This window comes from Eschrichtius robustus, chromosome 15 (genome assembly GCF_028021215.1).
Source record: "Eschrichtius robustus isolate mEscRob2 chromosome 15, mEscRob2.pri, whole genome shotgun sequence".
Lineage (NCBI taxonomy): Eukaryota > Metazoa > Chordata > Mammalia > Artiodactyla > Eschrichtiidae > Eschrichtius > Eschrichtius robustus.
The window spans coordinates 75,256,314-75,276,698 of NC_090838.1; the positions used below are offsets into that span (position 1 = coordinate 75,256,314).

The 20,385-nt window shown below is 39.8% G+C and overlaps 1 pseudogene; it reads left to right on the forward strand.

The window, feature by feature from the left end:
• Positions 1 to 19,163, forward strand: part of LOC137777390 (tigger transposable element-derived protein 1-like) — a 199,832-nt pseudogene extending 180,669 nt beyond the window's left edge.
• Positions 19,164 to 20,385: the final 1,222 nt, after the last annotated feature.

A 20,385-nucleotide genomic window follows, 5' to 3' on the forward strand; every position in this document is an offset into this window, starting at 1 on the left:
GTCACTCTTTGCAGATGACATGATACTATACATAGAAAATCATAAAAATGCCACCGGAAAACTACGAGAGCTAATCAGTGAACTTAGTAAAGTCGTAAGATTCAAAATTAATGCCCAGAAATCTCTTGCATTCCTATACACTAACAAGTAAAGATCAGAAAGAGAAATTAAGGAAACAATCCCATTTACCATTGCAACAAAAAGAATAAAATACCTAGGAATAACCCTATCTAAGGAGGCAAAAGACCTGTATGCAGAAAACTCTATGATACTGAGGAAAGAAATCAAAGACAGCAAAAACAGATGGAGAGATATACCATGTTCTTGGAAGAATCAATATTGTGAAAATGACTATACTACCCAAAGCAATCTAAAGATTCAGTGCAATCCCTATCAAATTACCAATGGCATTTTTCACAGAACTAGAACAAAAAATTTTACAGTTTCTTTGGAAACACAAAAGACCTCAAATAGCAAAAGCAATCTTGAGAAACAAACATGGAACCAGAGGAATCAGACTCCCTGACTTCAGACTATACTAAAAATTACAGTAATCAAGACAGTATGGTACTGGCACAAAAACAGAAATATAGATCAATGGAACAGGATAGAAAGCCCAGAGATAAACTCATGCACCTACAGTCACCTAATCTATTACAAAGGAGGCCAGAATATACAATGGAGCAAAGATATCCCCTTCAGTAAGTGGTGCTGGGGAAACTGGACAGCTACATGTAAAAGAATGAAATTAGAACATTCCCTAACACCATACACAAAAATAAACTCAAAATGGATTAAAGACCTAAATGTAAGGCCATACACTATAACACACTTAGAGGAAAACAGGCAAAACACTCTTTGACGTAAATCACAGCAAGATTTTTTTTGACCAACCTACTAGAGTAATGGGAATAAAAATAGAAATAAACAAATGGGATCTAATTAAACGGAAAAGCTTTTGCACAGCAAAGGAAACCATAACCAAGACAAAAAGACAACCCTCAGAATGGGGGAAAATATTTGCTAACAATGCAACTGACAAAGGATTAATCTCCAAAATATACAAACAGCTCATGAAGCTCAACATCAAAAAAACAAACAACCCAGTCAAAAACTGGAAGACCGAAATAGAAACTAGCATTTCTCTAAAGAAGACATACAGATGGTCAACAAACACATGAAAAGAGGCTCAGCGTCACTAATTATTAGAAAAATGCAAATCAAAACTACAATGAGGTATCACTTCACACGGGTCAGAATGGCCGTCATCAAAAAATCTACAAACAATAAATGCTGGAGAGGGTGTGGAGAAAAGGGAACACTCTTGCACTGTTGGTGGGAATGTAAACTGATACAGCCACTATGGAGAACAGTATGGAGATTCCTTAAAAAGTAAAAATAGAACTACCATATGACCCAGCAATCCCACTACTGAGCATATACCCAGAGAAAACCATAATTCAAAAAGACACATGCACCCCAATGTTATTGCAGCACTATTTACGATAGCCAGGACATGGAAGTGACCTAAATGTCCATCAACAGAGGAGTGGATAAAGAAGATGTGGTACATATATACGATGGACTGTTACTCAGTCATAAAAAGAACAAAATAATGCCATTTTGCAGCAAATAGATGGACCTAGATATTGTCATGCTGAGTAAGTCAGACACAGAAAGACAAATATCATATGATATCACTTATATGTGGAATCTCAAAAAAACAGGAAAGATTTTAAAGTGTATTGTTTGACTAATTTTTCATTTATTGGTGTATTACTATTTTCTCCTTCTGATTTTGGTTGAACCCATGTTAATATTATATATGTATATATTCTTTTTTTTTTAAACATCTTTATTAGAGTACAATTGCTTTATAATGGTGTGTTAGTTTCTGCTTTATAACAAAGTGAATCAGTTATACATATACATATGTCCCCATATCTCTTCCCTCTTGCGTCTCCCTCCCTCCCACCCTCCCTATCCCACCCCTCTAGGTGGTCACAAAGCACCGAGCTGATCTCCCTGTGCTATGCGGCTGCTTACCACTAGCTACCTATTTTACGTTCGGTTATATGTCAGAATTTATAATAGGGAGATTTCTCATAAAAATCTATAGTTCCAGAGTTTATCACAAATCCAAAGCTCTGGCAATTTCAGCCACAGTACTGCATGGAAGGAGCCTGCCAGAGCTGAGTAGCAGCAGTTTCTTTACATAAACATGTGTTATCCTGTTCAGCACAGCCCTCAACATCTCTTTGTTTCCCCCAACACCATGTCTGGGTGTCAGTTGCTAGTTGCCACTTACCGTCTTACACATTTCTGGCTTTATTGATTCAGTTACCCCTAGGCTTTTGTTGTTGTGTCCTCAGCTCTGGGTTTAACGTCTTGCTCTATTAGTTGCCACGTTGATATTGACTCACTGTTCCTAGCATTTGTTCTTGCTGTTGCCATCTTCTGTATCACCAGATGGTTATGAGTTCTCTGTCCCTACAGTTCCTTGCTCTGTACAGAATGATGTTACATCAGATGATGTCAACCAAACTTCACTTGAATTTAAAGTCCTCAATGTCTTGTAAACTCATTCACCTCAATGTCGTGAAGCTAACCTAGGCACACCCATGATTCTTCTCTTAGTAAAGTGGAGTTAGGCTATGTCCCACTAGAAGACCCCACAGTAAAAAAGGGTATTACAGTATTCCAAATGTTATTAGTCTGTCTACAGTTTCTCTCTCTTGTCTTTGGCAAAGTACCACTTTCCTTTCAGTTTCATCTCAGGAAATATCTCTTCCAGGAATTACACTCTGTAATAATCTGCATTTGCATGATATCCAATTCTTTTTTTTTTTTTTTAATTTACTTATTTATTTATTTATTTTTGTCTGTGTTGGGTCTTCGTTTCTGTGCGAGGGCTTTCTCTAGTTGTGGTGAGCGGGGGCCACTCTTCATCGCGGTGCACGGGCCTCTCACTATCGTGGCCTCTCTTGTTGGGAGCACAGGCTCCAGACGCGCAGGCTCAGCAGTTGTGGCTCACGGGCCCAGTTGCTCCGCGGCATGTGGGATCTTCCCAGACCAGGGCTCGAACCCGTGTCCACTGCATTGGCAGGCAGACTCTCAACCACTGCACCACCAGGGAAGCCCGATATCCAATTCTTAATCTGTATATCAATATCAGGGTGAATTTGGATACAAGTAACAGAAAACCCATTCCAAACCTTCATTAAGTTTTGTATTTTATTTTTTACATTCAAAAATTTCTCTTTTATTTTTATTTTTTCACATCTTTATTGGAGTATAATTGCTTCACAATATTGTGACTGTTTCTGATGTAGAACAAAGCGAATCAGTCATATGTATACATATATCCCCATATCTCTTCCCTCTTGCATCTCCATCCCTCCCACCCTCCCTATCTCATCCGTCTAGGCTGTCACAAAGCATTGAGTTGATCTCCCTGTTCTATACAGCAGCTTCCCACTAGCCATCCATTTTACATTTGGTAGTGTATATATTTCAATGCTACTCTCTCACTTCTTGGCTTATACAAGACTTCACGGTGGGACAAGTTCATTCAGTGGTCCTAGATCTTGTTTTTGTTCTTTAAACCCTTAAACTATATTCCCTTTTTCTTTGACTTTGTTCTAGGTATGTACTCCTCATAGTGGAAAAATAGCTGTGGCAGTTCCTGGTTTCATCTTCATCTACTGTGATTTCCATTAGAAGAAAACTAGCATTTAAAAGTAGGAAAAAATTTTCCCCAAAACATCCAACAAAACTTCACTTATTCTCATGGCCTCGGTTAAGACACATGACCATTTCTTTAAAAATAATTTGTAGCTAGAAGAATGCCACACCTTTGTTATTACATCTAGGAACTTAAATCAATCACTGTGAGAAGATAGTATAAAGTACTCTTTTGGTGATGACTACCTGGGGTTTGGGATGGAGATCACATGTATTATATGGGCAGGGGTGAACACCTGAATAAAAATATTCAATTCTGCGAGAAGGGGAGACTGATAACTAGTAACACTCGGCAATATTAAACACAATCCAATGTTTTAACCACTAAACATTCACACATACCCTTCCTCCTATATATAACACTTACAAGAGTGCCCATGCCCAAAGAAAACAACCTGAAGATTTATCCATTCTCTTCCCTCAGATCTAGATGTAGCTTTTCATGGTTTGCTGATAGTATTCACCCCAACATACTGTGGTAGTAAGGGAACTGGATGCCATTACTAAAACAAACATGACTGATGAAGGGAGAAAGAAGATGTGGTGTGTGTGTGTGTGTGTATGTGTGTGTGTGTGTGTGTATATATATATAGTTGAATACTACTCAGCCATAAAAAAGAATAAAATCATCCCATTTGCAGCAACATCGATGGACATAGAGATTATCATACTAAGTGAAGTAAGTCAGAAAAAGAAAGAGAAATACAATATGATATCACTTACATGTGGACTCTAAAATACGACACAAATGAACCTATCTATGAAACAGAAACAGACTCACAGACGTAGAGAACAGACTTGTGGTGCCAAGGAGTGGGGGGTAGGGGAGGGATGGAATGGGAGTTTGGGATAAGCAGATGCAAATTATTATATATAGGATGCATGAACAACAAGGTCCTAGAGTATTGCACAGGGAACTATATTCAATATCCTGTAATAAACCATTATGGAAAAGAATATGAAAAATAATATATCTGTCTATCTATCTATTTATCTATATATATGTATATGAACCACTTTGCTGTACACCAGAAACTAACAAAACATTATGAATCAATTATACTTCTATAAGATAAATTTAAAAAAATAAATAAAAACAACAAAATATAAAAGAAAATAAACCTCTGTTGAAAAAGGGGATGAGTGGGGTAAGAAACATAGTGTCACAGGGTGATAAATAGATATCACATCCTCTTGGACAGAAATACCAACTATCTTATGACCTGCAAGAGAAGTGAGATCCTTGGTTAGCCAAACTGACAGTACCCAGTTCAAATTTTGGGATGGGTGTCCTTTGTCCATTTTACTCCCTAGTCATATTTAAAATGGCCGTGAAGGGAACGTCCTTTGTAGTGATGGTGTGGTGTTTGCAGTCCAGTCCCAGGTGATACAAGTTTGAGGATCTGAAGATTTTTCTGGGTTTAAGAAATCAAAGACTGTTTTTAGCCTGGTTTAGAATTTATTTGGCAGTACATCTTGCTTGAAAAGTTAACAGGTTTTGATCTTTTGTTTGCAAAAATTTTGCAAGCATGGTAACCACACACAGTAGTTTACCTGGTCAAAGTCTGATTCTGATCATTTCATTATCTTAGCAACAAGCTTCTGTGTAATGCCCATTACCTTGGAAGCTGAATGGCACTTTCATCTTGGCCTCTGTCTCAGAGCAATTTAAAAAATAAAACTTAGATGAAAAGGCACCAAAACTGTCATAATTACCCCAAGTTAACTTCCCCCTGCACCTTCACAATGACATGATTAACCAGCTGAAAATGCTTAGCAGAATTTCCTTGTGAGAGGTCTGAGGAGTTAGGCTCATCTTGTCCCAATGTCTCCCACCATTCTGTCCTTGTAGCAAAAACCTTAGCTTGGGATTTGAAAGAGTTTGGCTTTCAGTCCATAGACAGAAAAGAATGGTATTTTCTTCCAATCTTTCTCTTCCCTATTTTCATAAAGTTCCCTTTAAAGTAAGTCATATCTTTTTTGTAGACTTCACTGGAGGCTGGAAGACTAATCCAAAACAGATTGACGTCCTGACTTTTTCTTCTCAGTCACCCTATATGTCACCATTTATAAGTACATGGTCTTTTCCTAAGATAGAAGAAGTGTCATTTTACCCAACGTTTCTATAATTGCATAACAAATATCACCAGCTTCCTAGTCCAAGAGGGGAAGATTTTTTTCATTGACCTCCTTCTACCTTGGTTCAGCACCATACACTTGTTACCAAATTTTGCATCAGCCAGGATCACTATAGCTGCAAGTAATAGAAAACTCAAGTCAAGCTATATTAAACAACAAGAAAAAAAGTCATATCATGTAACTCAAAGGTCAGAGGTAGGATGGACTTCACAAAGCTACCCCATCTTTCCTAGACTGAAACAATGTCCTGCTACCTTGTATCTGTGCTTCTGAGTGGGTCCTCTAAGTCAATTATCCATTTCGTAGTCATATGGTGATCTGTTGAAAATTAAAATCAAGTTATGTCACTCCCCTGACCAAAACACTTCAGTTGCTTCCCATTAGAAAAAAGAATAAAATCCTTAATCCTTTCCATCACCTCAGATACTCTATGTAATAAGGTCCCTCTAGATCTCTCCAGCCCTATCTCCTGTTGCTCTTTTCTAACTCACTCCACTCCTGCCATACTATTCCATTTCAATGTTCCCTCAATGTGACAAGCTTGTTCCTACCTTAGGACCTTGACATTTGCTGCTTCTGTCTTTTTTTAAAGTTTTTATTGACATTTGCTACTTCTTATGCCCAAAACGATCCTACATGGAGCCTTGCAAGCATCGTTCCTTGTACTAGTGAGGGTTCTCCAAAGAAACAGAACCAATAGAAGATATAAATATCATAAAGTGTTGGCTCACGCAATAATAGAGGCTGGCAAGTCCAAAATCTGTAGTGTGGGCCAGGAGTCAACAATCTGCTGGAGAATTTCTTCTTTCTCTGAGAAGCTGGTCTTTTTATTTTATTCAGCCCTTCATTTGATTGGATGAGGCCCCCACACATTATGAAGGGCAATCTTTTTTACTCAGAGTTCACCAATTTAAATGTTAATCTCATCCTAAAACACCCTTCATGTTGACACATAAAGTTAACCATCACACTTACATACTGTTTTAGATCTGTACTCATCTGTCACCTTCTCAGACAGAAATACCCTAATGCTCCTAAAAGCCTCTACCAATTCCTGCTCTCTATCTCTTTACCACACTTTACTTTTCTTCATGGCTTTTATCAACACTGAAAATTATACTACATATTTATTTGTTATGTGCTTTTCATCTGTTTCCATTTCTAGAGTATCAGTATTATTCTAATTTGACACAGTGTCTGTGGACTATAAACAGCATTTCCTATATAGTAGGTGCTTAACAAACTTGAGTTAGATTTTTATATTCACGTTGTGGGGGGGGGGAACAAACCAATTTTTCTTACCCAAAGGAAGATGACTTATGCACAAAAATAATTGCAAGATTTTTCTACATCACATTGGCTGCATGGTACATTGTCTCTCAGCCCCCATCTTCTCTGCTCTGAAATACTGGGGATAGGAGGTCTACAAAGTACATTCCTTGGCCTTGTTTCCTAGCTAACCTCGAGTTATATTATTCCAATAGAGGATACTAGTGGGGTATCAGTTGGAGGAATAGAGAAGCTATTGTTCTTTTTTATTGCTCTTCTTCTTGAAGTGTATTTGAGCGACTGCATTCTTCCATCCATCAGCAATGCAGCTTCAGCTTCAATGGCACCTCTTCCATAGTTCTAGCACAAGTTTCAGGCCCCTTTTCCATACTTGTGCTATCTAGACATCATCCTACCAGGGAAGCAGTGAGTGTTCTTTGGGGCTCTGATTACACCATCTTATTCCTTTCGTTCTCCAAGAACTAGATGAAGTAGCTGCTTTCAGCAATTACTAATCTCTGGTGTACCACATCTTCATCCCCTTTTTTAGTGACACTATGTATAAAATAGATAACTAATGAGAATCTACTGTATTGCACAGGGAACTCTACTCAGTGCTCTGTGGTGACCTAAATGGGAAGGAAGTCCAAAAAACAGGGTATATATTATATGTATAGCTGATTCACTGTGCTGTCCAGTAGAAACTAACACAATATTGTAAAGCAACTATACTCCAATAAAAATTTTTAAAAAAGAATTTCTAATAAATATGTTATAATATTCCTGAATTAGATCCCAAAATTAAAGTCTGTTATTTGAAATCATCAGAGTGCTTTCTGTTTATTCAGGTTCCAGGAAACAGACTTCAAAGATGGGATTCTTGGGTTAGGTACATTAACTAGCTGGAATATAGTGATGATCTTACCACCAGTGGAAAACTGGTTACTGCTAATTCATGACATGCAGAGGCATCTCATTTACCAAACTCTTATCTGTTGTTGCTTTAGATGATAGGCCTACTGAAGACAAAGCTCTGGGAAATCAAGTGATTAATGCATTTGACCACTATAGTGGTAATGATGACAAAACCTGTGGGGCAAGGATTTTTTGAGACTGCCCTTGATTGCTTATAGAGAGAAATTGACAAGTCCAGGACTTTAATCTCTTAGTTCTAGGCAGGCCAGAGACTCACAGAGGTTTTACTGTGTTCTTAAAACAATGTCTCATTTATTGCAGCTGTAGGGGAGATCCTAAATCTCATCCCATATCTAAAAGTGAAAATTAAAGAACTACTATGTAAGTTGAATTCATTGCCCCACTATGTATCTTACGTGAACTTTCGAGCATTTCTTCGGAACGAATGGATATCTGGTTAGACATGGATGAAACTGAGGACCTTAAACCGGCAAATCTCTTTGAACTTCCATTGATAGTAGAAATAATCTCCTATATCAAAGGCTATTAGTCTTCTTCTTTTTGGAGACCCTGTAATAACCTCCTATAAGGAAGCTGCTTTGCAAGTGGATGCCTGTTGATAAGACTGATCTCCACCATGCCTCATTGCCTTCAGACCTACGACTTGAGTCAGATTTTGGCATATGTTAGGAGGCAAGAGCAAAATCTATCTAGGGGGACATGACATATACAAAAAGGAATTGTAAGGTTATTATTTTTTATTCATATTAGCTTAAATTTGGGGTATATGTGTGGGAAGTGATTCTAAGTATTTTGGAACAAACGGCGATTTACAGAGATTCTGTATCTAACGTGCTATCTTCAGCAGTTAGGAGTGGTTCAGCTGTGAACACATCAGACTCTAATGTGACCTACAGTTAATGATGTTCAGAGTCTACAACTTCCCTGACATAATGAAGAAATATTCCAAGGCTTAGGGAAGTAGAAGTAACAGAGTGTATCTGTTATTTGTAACTCGGCCATCCCCTGATATGTTCCCATATGAGTCCAGAAAATACTCCATTAAAGACATTTGTAAAGTACATTAATGAAAGAAGTAAAACAATCCACAAAAACTCTGTGATTCAGGGGGTGGATATGGGCATAGATAGAACAAGATTGATTATGAACTGATAATTATTGAAGCTGAGTGATAAATAGTCATGGATTAATTATACTATTCCTCTTCTTTTACATATTTTTTGACTTATCAATAATAAAATTAAAGAAAATGAGTTTTTTGGTGGCTATCTTTTGTTCTCTGAGTATGACATTGCAAGAGGCCAATTTTGAAATAGGCTCCCTGATTTCAGTGGAAACAATGGGATCCCTGAATGGCAGAAGCCAAGTGACAGCGCTTAACTCCTAGAGAAAAAGTGTACATGATGGCCTGGTCTGTGGATGTCAACCAGCCACCAGTTTTCTAGCCTCTCCAATGCTTTTTCAATGGGCTTGTTTGCAAAGTAGCACAGGTGTTCTCCAAGGGCTCAACAATATGGTCCTTCTTTACAAAGATATTTGACTACCATCCTTGCTGAGTGCACAGGAGCTACAGGGTCAAACTTAAGACCCTGATATGGCACCATTCCTTGTGGAGACCTGCCAACTACCTGGTATCAGATTGATTGCTTTGGACTTCTTCCAGCTAGAAATGGTAAATGACTTTGTCCTCAGGGGAACGAAACTTATTCTGGATGCTGGATCTGCTTTTCCTGCTTCCAATGCCTCTTTCAGCACCAATATCAGGAGACTTTTGGAGTGCTCTGTTCACCATCAAGATATTCCATACAATATTGCTTCTGACTGAAGATCTTATTACAAAGCAAAAGGCGGGCAGCTGTGGGCTCATACAATTCACTTATCTTACCATATACTGCTTGTCCCAGAAGCAGATGCCTTAACAGAGACATAGAATGTCTTCTTGGATTATTAGATACAGTGCCAGCTGAGAGACATGAATTTTAAAATTTGGGGTATTTTCCTACATCACATAGTACCAGCTTCAATTAGATACCACATATGAAATTATTTTACTCTTAATCCATTCATTAAGAAGAGAAGTGGACCTCAATAATTTTTCCCCGTACACATAACTTCTAGGTCTGTTGGTTGAGTGGTCTTATTTCCATAATGAAAACTGTCTTGACCAGGAGACATAACGCTTTCAATGAAATGGAAGTTAAGTCTGCCACCTGATTATTTTGGGCTTCTTATTCCACTGAAACAACAGACAAATACTGGGCTACTGTGATTTATGGAGTGCTTACCAAGGAGAAGTTGGGTTACTCCTCCATAGAGGAGACAGTCAGATTATGTCTGGAACCAAGGAGGTTTCCCAGAGTGGATCTTAGTACTTTAATGTTCAGCTGAAAAATTAATGGAAGTCTGTACAACCCAAAGAGACAGCTCCACCCAAAACTCACACCCTCAAGAATGAAAATTTGGCTTACCTTCATCTGGTAAAGGACCATACTAGCTGAGATCCTGGCTGCAGGCAAAGTAAACATGGGATGGGTAGTAAATAAAGGAAGTTATTCATATGTGAGTTCTGGAGTATGGCATATATGTGTATACTTTTAAATGTTAACTAATTTCCTTATTTTCTCTTTTTTAATGTATGGAATAATGACAGTGTCTAAATTACTTCATTTTCTCTCATTCACTCAATCTTTCCAACACCTGTGTAAATCAATTCCCTATATTAAATCCTTTTTTGTTTGAGCTATCTGTAGTGGTCTATCTTTTCCTTCCTATACCTAAAAAGACTGTGTCATTTCCTTACTTTATACCCATATGCCATTTAAATCCAAACAAAAGTAGATATTTCTTCTATTAGCTCTCTTGAAAAGAAAGTTATTTCTTGGAAGCCACTGAAAACTTTTTTGTCCCATTTGTGCATATTCCATCATATGTTAATTCCTAAATCAACTTCTTCTGTCCAGGGAATGAAATGGGACATTGAACTTAGTCCTGAACTTTTGATCTAATGCCTGTGACAAGGTCAGTGGGATTTCCCCTTAGATCTGGCCCGGTCTTGGAGCCAGAGGTGAGGTTAACCTCAGCCTAAAGCACCTGGGCTGCATGGTGGAGAGGTATAGAGCTGTTAGAATGGAAACAGAGTGGAATGGATACTAGGTAAGCAATAAGCAGTGTGCTCTGTAGCCCTCATTACATTAAACTGCACTTCTTTGTCAGTTTGCTTCATTATACTATGAGGTCATTGATGGCACAAACTCTGTCTTTTATCTAAATAATCTACATTGAGAATTTTGACTGTCAATAGGCAAATGTCAAAAGTTTCTTGAATGGATGAATAAATCAATATGCCAAGGCTTCCGAATATTTGTTCTTAACAAGGATGAGTTTGAACTTTTAGTTAGAACATTATATATAATACTATACAGTGCAAACAGGCACTTGGGTCAATAGTATTTGTAGAATTGGAGATCTGCTTGTTCACTGGCCTTTATATTTCTGATTGTCAGAGAATATTTTCAAACAAAATACTAGAGGAAAGGCACGTGTGCATGGGTGAGTGCATTTGTATGTAGAATAAGGACTGTAGACATTTCTCAGGTAGTATAAATCTTCTGTTTGATGGAGTATTCATTGTTTTATTTTTTAAATTCTTAAAGCTCCTTCATAACATGTTTTGGTGCATGTGTTAAGTTAAAAAAGAAATGAATCTGCTTCAGCCACCTCAGAGCTGAACTAAGAACTTAGTGTTTTGAATTGTAAGAAGGAGTTATTTTTCTTCCATCAGTGGGAAGGTAGTGGAGCACTGCGAAGAGTAGTGTGGACTCTGGAGCCACACTGTATAGATTAAAACTCACCTCCACCACCCACCACTCTATGACCTGGTGCAAGAACTAACACCCAAAGCCTTAAACATATGAGGCACCTTTCGTGTTTTAGTCGGGGCAACCCTTATTAAAACACCTTGTGTTTCAGATTCCTCATTGTAAAAATGTGGATAATAGTGATCTCCTCATAAGTCAATATGTGGAAAATTCTTAATAAGTCCTTAGCACTAGCATATTCTGTAAATGATGCCTATCATTATCACCATGCATCATCAAATCACATTTGAAAATCAAAAGTGGTAGAGAGAAGTAAGTAAGTCAGAAAATCCTGTCCCAACACGTTTTCCCCTGTAGTAATCAGGATTGTCCTCCAAACATTTCAGCTTCCTTGTCTTTCCAGGCTCATGGCAGTTTTGCACTCCAAAGTTCCTTGTGGTTATGTGGGCTGTGTGACTAGTTTGGATCCAATACACAAGTTATTCCTGGGCCAGAACAATTAATTGCTTTCTTTCCCTCTGTAACGATGATGAATTAGAATCTCGGTAGTGGCTGTGCAGTTAGCATGGGTCTCAGAAAGAGAATTATATAAAACAGAGTTACCACATGACCCTCTGAGATCTTGAGGTTATTTGTTACCTCAGCATAACCTAGTTCAGATGATTCATACAGGAATTGACTAGTTCCATGATTATGGGAGAAAAAACACTTTGAGTCTCAGTTTCTCCATCTGCAAAATAAGGAAGCCACAGATGAAGGATTATCAGTAAAGACTCTTTGAGTTCTATAATAATAAGAATAATAATGGCAGTGAGGATCAGATATTTTACAAATCAAGAAGAACAGAAATAAGCTCATTAATAAGCTGTGAGAATCAAAGAACAGCAGAGTGAGGCAAAAATCTAAGGTCAGCTCTTCCCAAAGCATGTTTCTTAGAACTCTCATTGCAAGAGATACTTCGTGACAGAGGGTTCCCTGATCAAATAAATATAGGAGACACTACATATGATAGCTTTCTCTTAAATAACCTTCTTGCACATTATGACATTCTAAGGATTCATGAAGGAAAGCTTTAAAATGCATTTCACCCAGCATTTACCAATAAAATTTCATGGTGGAGATCACTTTTTAAATAATTTCACAGTGCCGGACTGGGCAGCTGTACTTTTGGTTTATGCAGTATGCTTTCCCATGCCGTTCCTCAAAGTCTTTTTGGTAATTGTTCCTTCTCCTGCATGTGGTCACAAGGGTGGGCATATGAATGAGAGTATCCATTCCTCTGGTCATAGTAATTGGTTCATAGATGAACACAAGGCCTTTGCAAAACCAATCAGAGCCTTCACCGTGATTAATATTTTTGATGACCCCCCCTGGATCTAGCTGAACCTTACTGAGACACACTTTAGACTTTTCAGCTATGTGAGCCAAAATTTTAAGTTGGATTGCAGTCATTTGCTATTGAAAGAATTCAGACTGGAACTATTCTTCCTTAGAACAGAGTTTAGAAAAACGCTCTTCCAGGATAACAGTTGAGAGTAAAATGATAAAATCTGGAAATTTTTAAGGAGTTGCCCCATCTTCCTCTAAGGGATCCTGGGTCTATTAGGGAGCCTGAAGATGGAAGTGACATATTTAGTTTGAGGAGACATATTACCGGTTATTTTTTTTCCTTTGAAAAGATAAAAGATATTTCCTTTTTTCTTTAAAAATAAATTTATTTATTTTATTTATTTATTTTTGGCTGCATTGGGTCTTCGTTGCTGCGCGCCGGCTTTCTCTAGTCGCGGTGACTGGGGGCTACTCTTCGCTGCCGTGCACAGGCTTCTCATTGCGGTGGCTTCTCTTGTTGTGGAGCACGGGCTCTAGGTGCGCGGGCTTCAGTAGTTGTGGCCCATGGGCTCTAGAGCACAGGCTCAGTAGTTGTGGCGCACGGGCTTAGTTGCTCCACGGCATATGGGGTCTTCCCGGACCAGGGCTCGAACCCATGTCCCCTGCATTGGCAGGCAGATTCTTAACCACTGCGCCACCATGGAAGCCCCGATATTTCCTTTTATTTGGAAATAAAAAATTATGGAAACAGATCCAAAGTGGTCAAAATATAACAAGGAATAATCTTATTTTAATGTCTGAATCATTTCCTCATTCATATTAGAAATATTAATTAAAGAAAGAGCAATTTATGGACAATTTATTTCTCACAACAAAGTCAGGAGCACAGATAAAAATGGTCACTGTTTTACAGATTGTGGAACTAAGTCTGATTGACATTAAGTAACTTGCCCAATGTCAAAAACTAGAATATGGTAATGCTGGAATTTAAAAGCACTCATAAGTGCCATCCAATGAAGTTGTTTTTTTTTTTTTTCAAATACAATGATTGATATAAAATCTTTCTGTATTAGTTTTCTATCACTGCCTTAACAAATTCCCCTAAATTTAATGGCTTAAAACAAATTTATCTCACAGTTCTGTGGTTCAGAAATCTTATGGGCTACACTGGTTTCTCTGCTTAGAGCCTTACAAGAACAGTATCAAAGTGTTGGCAGGCCTACGTTCCTTTCTGGAGGCCCTGGTGAACAATTCATTTCTAGGCTCTTTCAAGTTGTTGGCAAAGTTCATTTCTGTGTGGTTGTAGGACTGAGGTCTGTTTCCTTGCTGGCTGTTGGCCAGGGGTTATTCTCAGCTTCTAGAGGCTGCCTTCATTCCCTGGTTTAAGGTCCCCTTCAAATTCAGCAAAGCCGTTCAAGTCACTATCACACTTGGAATCTCTCTTGACTCTTCTTCTGCCTCATCTCTCTGATACATCTCTTGACTCTAGCTAAGAGCTCAAATGATTGTATTGAACCCATCCATATAGTCCTGGAAAATCTCCCATTCTCAAATTTCGTAATCTTAATCACATCTTCAAAGTTCCTTTTGCCATGTAATGTAACGTATTCACAGGTTCAAGGAATTGGTGCATGGAAATCTTTAGGGGTCCATTATTCTGCCTACCACAATCTACCTATATAACGTTGCAGCTGAAAAGTTTCAAAATGCAAAAGAAAGAAATTTTATATATGTGATTCCTAAAACACCCATTGTACTTATTTGCAAACATTAAAACAGCATATACACACACACTAGGGTTATGAATGATAAATATGCTTGACAAAGGGAAGTTAGAGTTGATAGGTAGTAAACAAGAATTCTAAAACAAGATATTTAGTGATTTTTTTTTAATAATGAATGGAGTACATAAAAACAACAAAAGTGAGAGTTTCATTGGCTGATATTTTTTAGACAATAGAAGAAATCTGTAGCAAGGTTTATGAGAACAAGATGAAACATATAAGAAGTCCTGGGGTACTCATACGCAAAAAATACCATGACAAGTTCTGACATATTTAGGAGGTTATTAAAAAGTAAAATTTCTATATTATTTTTATTCATAATTGACAAAAGCTGGAAGCATCCAAGATGTCCTTTAGTAGGTGAATGGATTAACAAACTGGAACACCCAGACAATGGAATATTATTATTCAGCACTAAAAAGAAATAAGCTATGAAGTCATGAAAAGACATAGAGGGAAATTAGATGAATATTACTAAGTGAAAGAAGCCAATCTGAAGGTCTACATACTGTATGATTCCCACTATATGTCATTCTGGAAAAGGGAAAACTATGTATACAGCAAAAATATCAGAGGTCACCAGGGGTTGGGGGAAGGAAGAATGAATAAGCAGAGTACAGAAGATTTTTAGAGTAGTGAAATTATTATGTATGAAACAGTGGTGGATACATGTCATTTATACGTTTGTCAAACCTATATAGAAAGTTCAGCAAGAGTGAACCTTAGCGTAAACTATGGACTTTGAGTGATGTCTATGTGTCAGTGTAGGTTCATAGGTTTTAACAAATGTAACACTGGCAAGGTGTTAGTAGTGGGGGGAAGTTTTGCGTGGGTGGTTGCAAGAGGTATATATGGATACTCTTTGTATTCCCTGCTCAATTTTGCTGTGCATCTAAAACTGCTATAAAATATAAAGTCTAAGGGAAGGGGATGGTGGGATGAATTGGGAGATTAGTTTTGACATAAATACACTACCATGTGTAAAACAGATAGCGAGTGGGAACCTGTGGTATAGCACAGGGAGTTCAGCTCAGTGCTCTGCGATGACCTAGGTGGGTGGCAGGGAGGTCCAAGAAGGAAGGGATATATGTATACATATAGCTGATTCACTTCGTTGTATAGCAGAAACTAACACAATATTGTAAAGCGATTATACCCCAATTAAAAAAAAATGAATATCTCAGGAGGATTTGATAGAGATATTTCAGGAGCTGACAGACTGAATGAGGGTCCCAGTGTGTAGGGACCTGATATTTAAATGTATAAGCACTAGGGATAATTTTACTTAGGATTTGCCGGTATTGGTTTGGAGTCTATTCTAAAAATCTAGATGTCAAATCACTGCAGGTTAAACAGTATTTTAGTTACATACAGTATGTTTTTCCATTTGTACACAATAATGCACTTTAAACAGTACTCTTTTTGTTTGTTATTTAGCTTGGCATAAATCTTTAATATGAATGGGGGAAGGGAAAAACTGCTTGTTTTTCTTAGGGCTGTATATGTTTATGTCATTGAAATGAAGGACAATACTTAAATCGAGAAAATTGAAAACAGCCAGAGTCACAAGCAGTCTCAAAACAAAAGAAATAATGTTTAAAAATTTCCTCTTGGTTTAGAATGGGGACAAATAAAATAATAGCTTTTCAGTATAAATGATAGCCATTATTTATACAAGGATGTTTAGACTGTTATCTGAGAGAAATAAATATAGCTAAAATAGTACTCAATTTGGATGTTTCCATGAAGTAGGTAGGGGTTGGAGTTTCCCCTTCATTCAAAATATTAAAGAGTTAGCAAAGTTTTTGGAGGCAGAGAACAAAAATTTCAGCTGTCATTTGCCTGCTGGTGACTTAAATGCATTGCCTGAGTAATTTCTTATCATTATCTGACTGACAGACAACAGTCTGGTGCATTTTGAAGGAAGAGTAAGGGGACCAGGGGTCTGAGAAATAAGGGATGGCTTTTATGCCATTATTTTTACTAACTCTAATTTAAAGCAATTGCATGGACAAAAACCCTGTAAATATTTTACAAATGACTTTTAAAGTTCTCTCAATAATATCTAATAGTTTTGAAAGTCACTACAAGACAAAAGCGAGGGACATCTCATTTTGACAAGACAGCACTTGGTCTACATTAGGTTTTTTTTTTTTCCTCCTGTCTGTCTGCTGCCAATTAAAACATAGAATTACAAATTTAAACTTAATTTAAGACGACGCACAAAGCTATAAATGAATGCTCTCCAACATTAAAGAGAGATCTGATTACTCTTTGGCTTGTATTTTTTGGTTTATCCCCTACCAGCTGGACTAGAGAATGAAAAATCAGAGTAACAACAACAAAACATCCTTGAGAGATTATTCTACCTCATTTAACTGGAACTACTTTTCCCCTTTCCACATTCTTGGACCATTTGAAGTCAGAGGTGTCCTCTGACTCCAGGAAGATACTGTATAGCAGTAGCATGAAGTATCCCTATTTTTATTCAAGCACCTCCTTCTCTAAACTATCCCCCTCTTACCACTTTAGGGCCTTGTGGTGCCTCCCACAATCTTACCCATTCTTTACTCAAAGTCTATCTGGGTCACTTGCTTTCTACTTGTTCCAGTACACGGTATGCTTTTCTCTTTTTCTACTCTGTTCCTATCTTTTGTCACAAATCATTTGGTACTCGGCATTTACTTCTTGAAGCACACTCTACCTTCTTAGCGTCGTTCTCCTGAATCCATAGGCTGAGCCTAAGGATAAAGCTTTGTGGGAGGAGCATGCGACAGCACTGTCCATGGTCCTGAAACATCGTTCTAGGCTAAGGGTTTTTTTTTTTTTCCTTAACCCTACATCTGGTGATTCCTGTCCATATTCTCTCAGGGATTTTTAATTCGGTACATTGGTGGTGTCACTAAAAAAGAAAGGCAAAAAGATATTGGGCGGGAAAGATAGAGGAATGGACAGATAGTGGTCTAAAGTCATTGCCTGGAGAGAATAAGTCACATGGGTTTGACACAATCTTAAAACAATTGCAGCAGATACCAGCTTGGGAATGAAGGAGGGATGTAACATAGCTGACGTTGCCAGTGAAGAAGGAGTGGAAAAAATGTGTGCACCATGTGATATAAATCCGTGCAACTGTTGGCATGAACAAACACACTGATGGCTTGTAGGCGAGAAGGCCAGTTTGCATCATGTGAATGCCGTATCACTTGTGTCATACCAAACTGCCATAGGTTTGTTTGTCTCTATTTTTCTCTCTTGATTTAAAAAGTCACTTGGCACTGTGGCAGAACAAAGGTAAGTGTAACTTACCTCTCATATTTGATAAAGCTGTGCACCTTTTTCGGTTCTAGCACTTCTGTAACAGTTAATTCCACCACCATCAAGCCCCAGTTGATGGGAGCACTTGCTCCCTGAAATCTCTGTGTAAGTTCCTCAGTTAAAGTATAACCTCCGCGAGGACAAAGACCGTATACTAAACATTTCTGGACATCTCAAAATGCCTAAGTAGAGTGCCTAGTACAAATTAAGGGCTCAGTAATATTCTTTGAATCAATAAAAGAACCACAATGCCCTCTACAGAGACAGCACTCAATAAATGCATGTGAAATGAGCAATTGTGCCATTTGTTTTAACACTTCCATCCTCTCCTAGTCCTTTTTAAAGTCCAATCCTCTTTCTCTTGGTCCTCCAGATCCCAACAAACCTCCCTCCTGCGCCAGTCACTACGTTCGCTGCGCTGGGGCGCTGCCCCCTCCTCCTGCCACGCGCCCTCTCGGGCTCTCCCTTTCATCCTGCTCTGCAACCCTCGTCCCCTTCTCCCCCAGGACCTTTCCCGCACCGGGTGTCTGTCCCTGATCCTCGGGCGGCTCACCGCGTCCCCCGCCCCGGGGTAACGCGGTTGTCATGGACACGGCACCTGCGCCCTTCGGCAGTGCCCCTTCGCCACCGTCCCCTCCCCCCACCTGCGGCCGGCCTCGCCTCCCCAGCTCCTCCCCGCCCCGCCGGCTCTCCCAAGGCCGCGCGCGCAGGTGGCCCCCACCCCGTGCCTTCTCCAGCCCCGCGGAGCGCGGAGCCGCGGGAGCCGGGGGGCCGCGAGGGCGCGCGAGAGAGCAAGCGGCCGCGCCTGCGCACTGGCCTCTTCCCCTAGCGGCGATCTGGGCTGCTGCCGCTCGCGCTTGGGCAGGACGAGGGGCGGGCGGGGGGAGGGGGGAGCGGCTTCGCTTCCAGCCCCGAGTGAGGCGGAGACCCGGGCTGGCGGGCGGAGCAGGAGGCAGCGCACCTCGGCCAGAGGCGGCTGCAGCAGCTGCTGCCCTCTTCCCCGCCGCCGCCTCTCCAGTCCCTTCTGTGATTACCCCTCCAGTTGCTGGGAACGGGCGAGAAAGAGGAGGAGGGCGAGAAACTCCCACCGACCCACAGAGGTGAGTCCCGGGCAGAGCATTCTCCATCCTTGCCTGCCTCCCTCCCTCCCTATCTCCCTCCCATCCTCTCCATCCTCCCCTCCCTCCCAGCTCCCCAACCCTCCCGCCCTCATCCTTCCCAACATCCCTCTCTCCTCTCCCCTCCTTTCTCCCTTCCAGCCTTTCTTTCATCCCTTTCTTCCTCTCTCCCAGCCCCACTTCCTTCCCACCCTTTCATTCTTCCCTGTCTTCCTTGCAGCCACTCGCCCTAGAGCGCAGCTCTGCCTCCCTTTTCTCTTGATCCCATCTCTTTTTTCCCCCTTTCTTCACCCCTTCCCCGGTGGGAGATCCCTTGCCTGGCACAACTGTCCGGATTCAGGGGCTTCCAAAAAATTGGGTACATATACTGAGAGACACACTCTTGCACAGTGGATGCCCTGTGGGTTTCAATGTTATTTGGGTTAAGGGTCAAGTTGGATAGAGTACTGGGAACTGGAAGGCGAAGAGGGTCGGTCGAGGAGGAATCTATGGATTTTTGCTGTATTAGGGTGGGGGTGGGGAGGGTTGTCACTTAGACATGTTGCCAACAACCCCCCACTCCCCTCTGTAGCAGTTTCTTTTTTCTTCTGGGAATTACATATTCCCAGTGTGTGTCTCACTAATTTAAAATCCAGCTTTCCTGGCTTTGATTGTCTCTGTGTGAGAAGCCACAAGGAGGGAAGAGGAGAGAGAAAGAGAACAAGAGAGGAAGACGGGAGGGGAGGGGGAGGGTGGTGACAGTGGATGCTTGTATCCTTTTCCCTTAGGCCTCTTTGGGTTGATATTTTCAAACCACCCGCCTAATATTTGCCTTGGTATTGAACCCTTGTGTCCTTGGTTCTGTCACTATCTATACTTCAGAGGCAGAAACTCTCTAAACTTTAATGTGTGTGCACCACAGCATTATTTGTGGAATGTTTTGGTCAGCATACA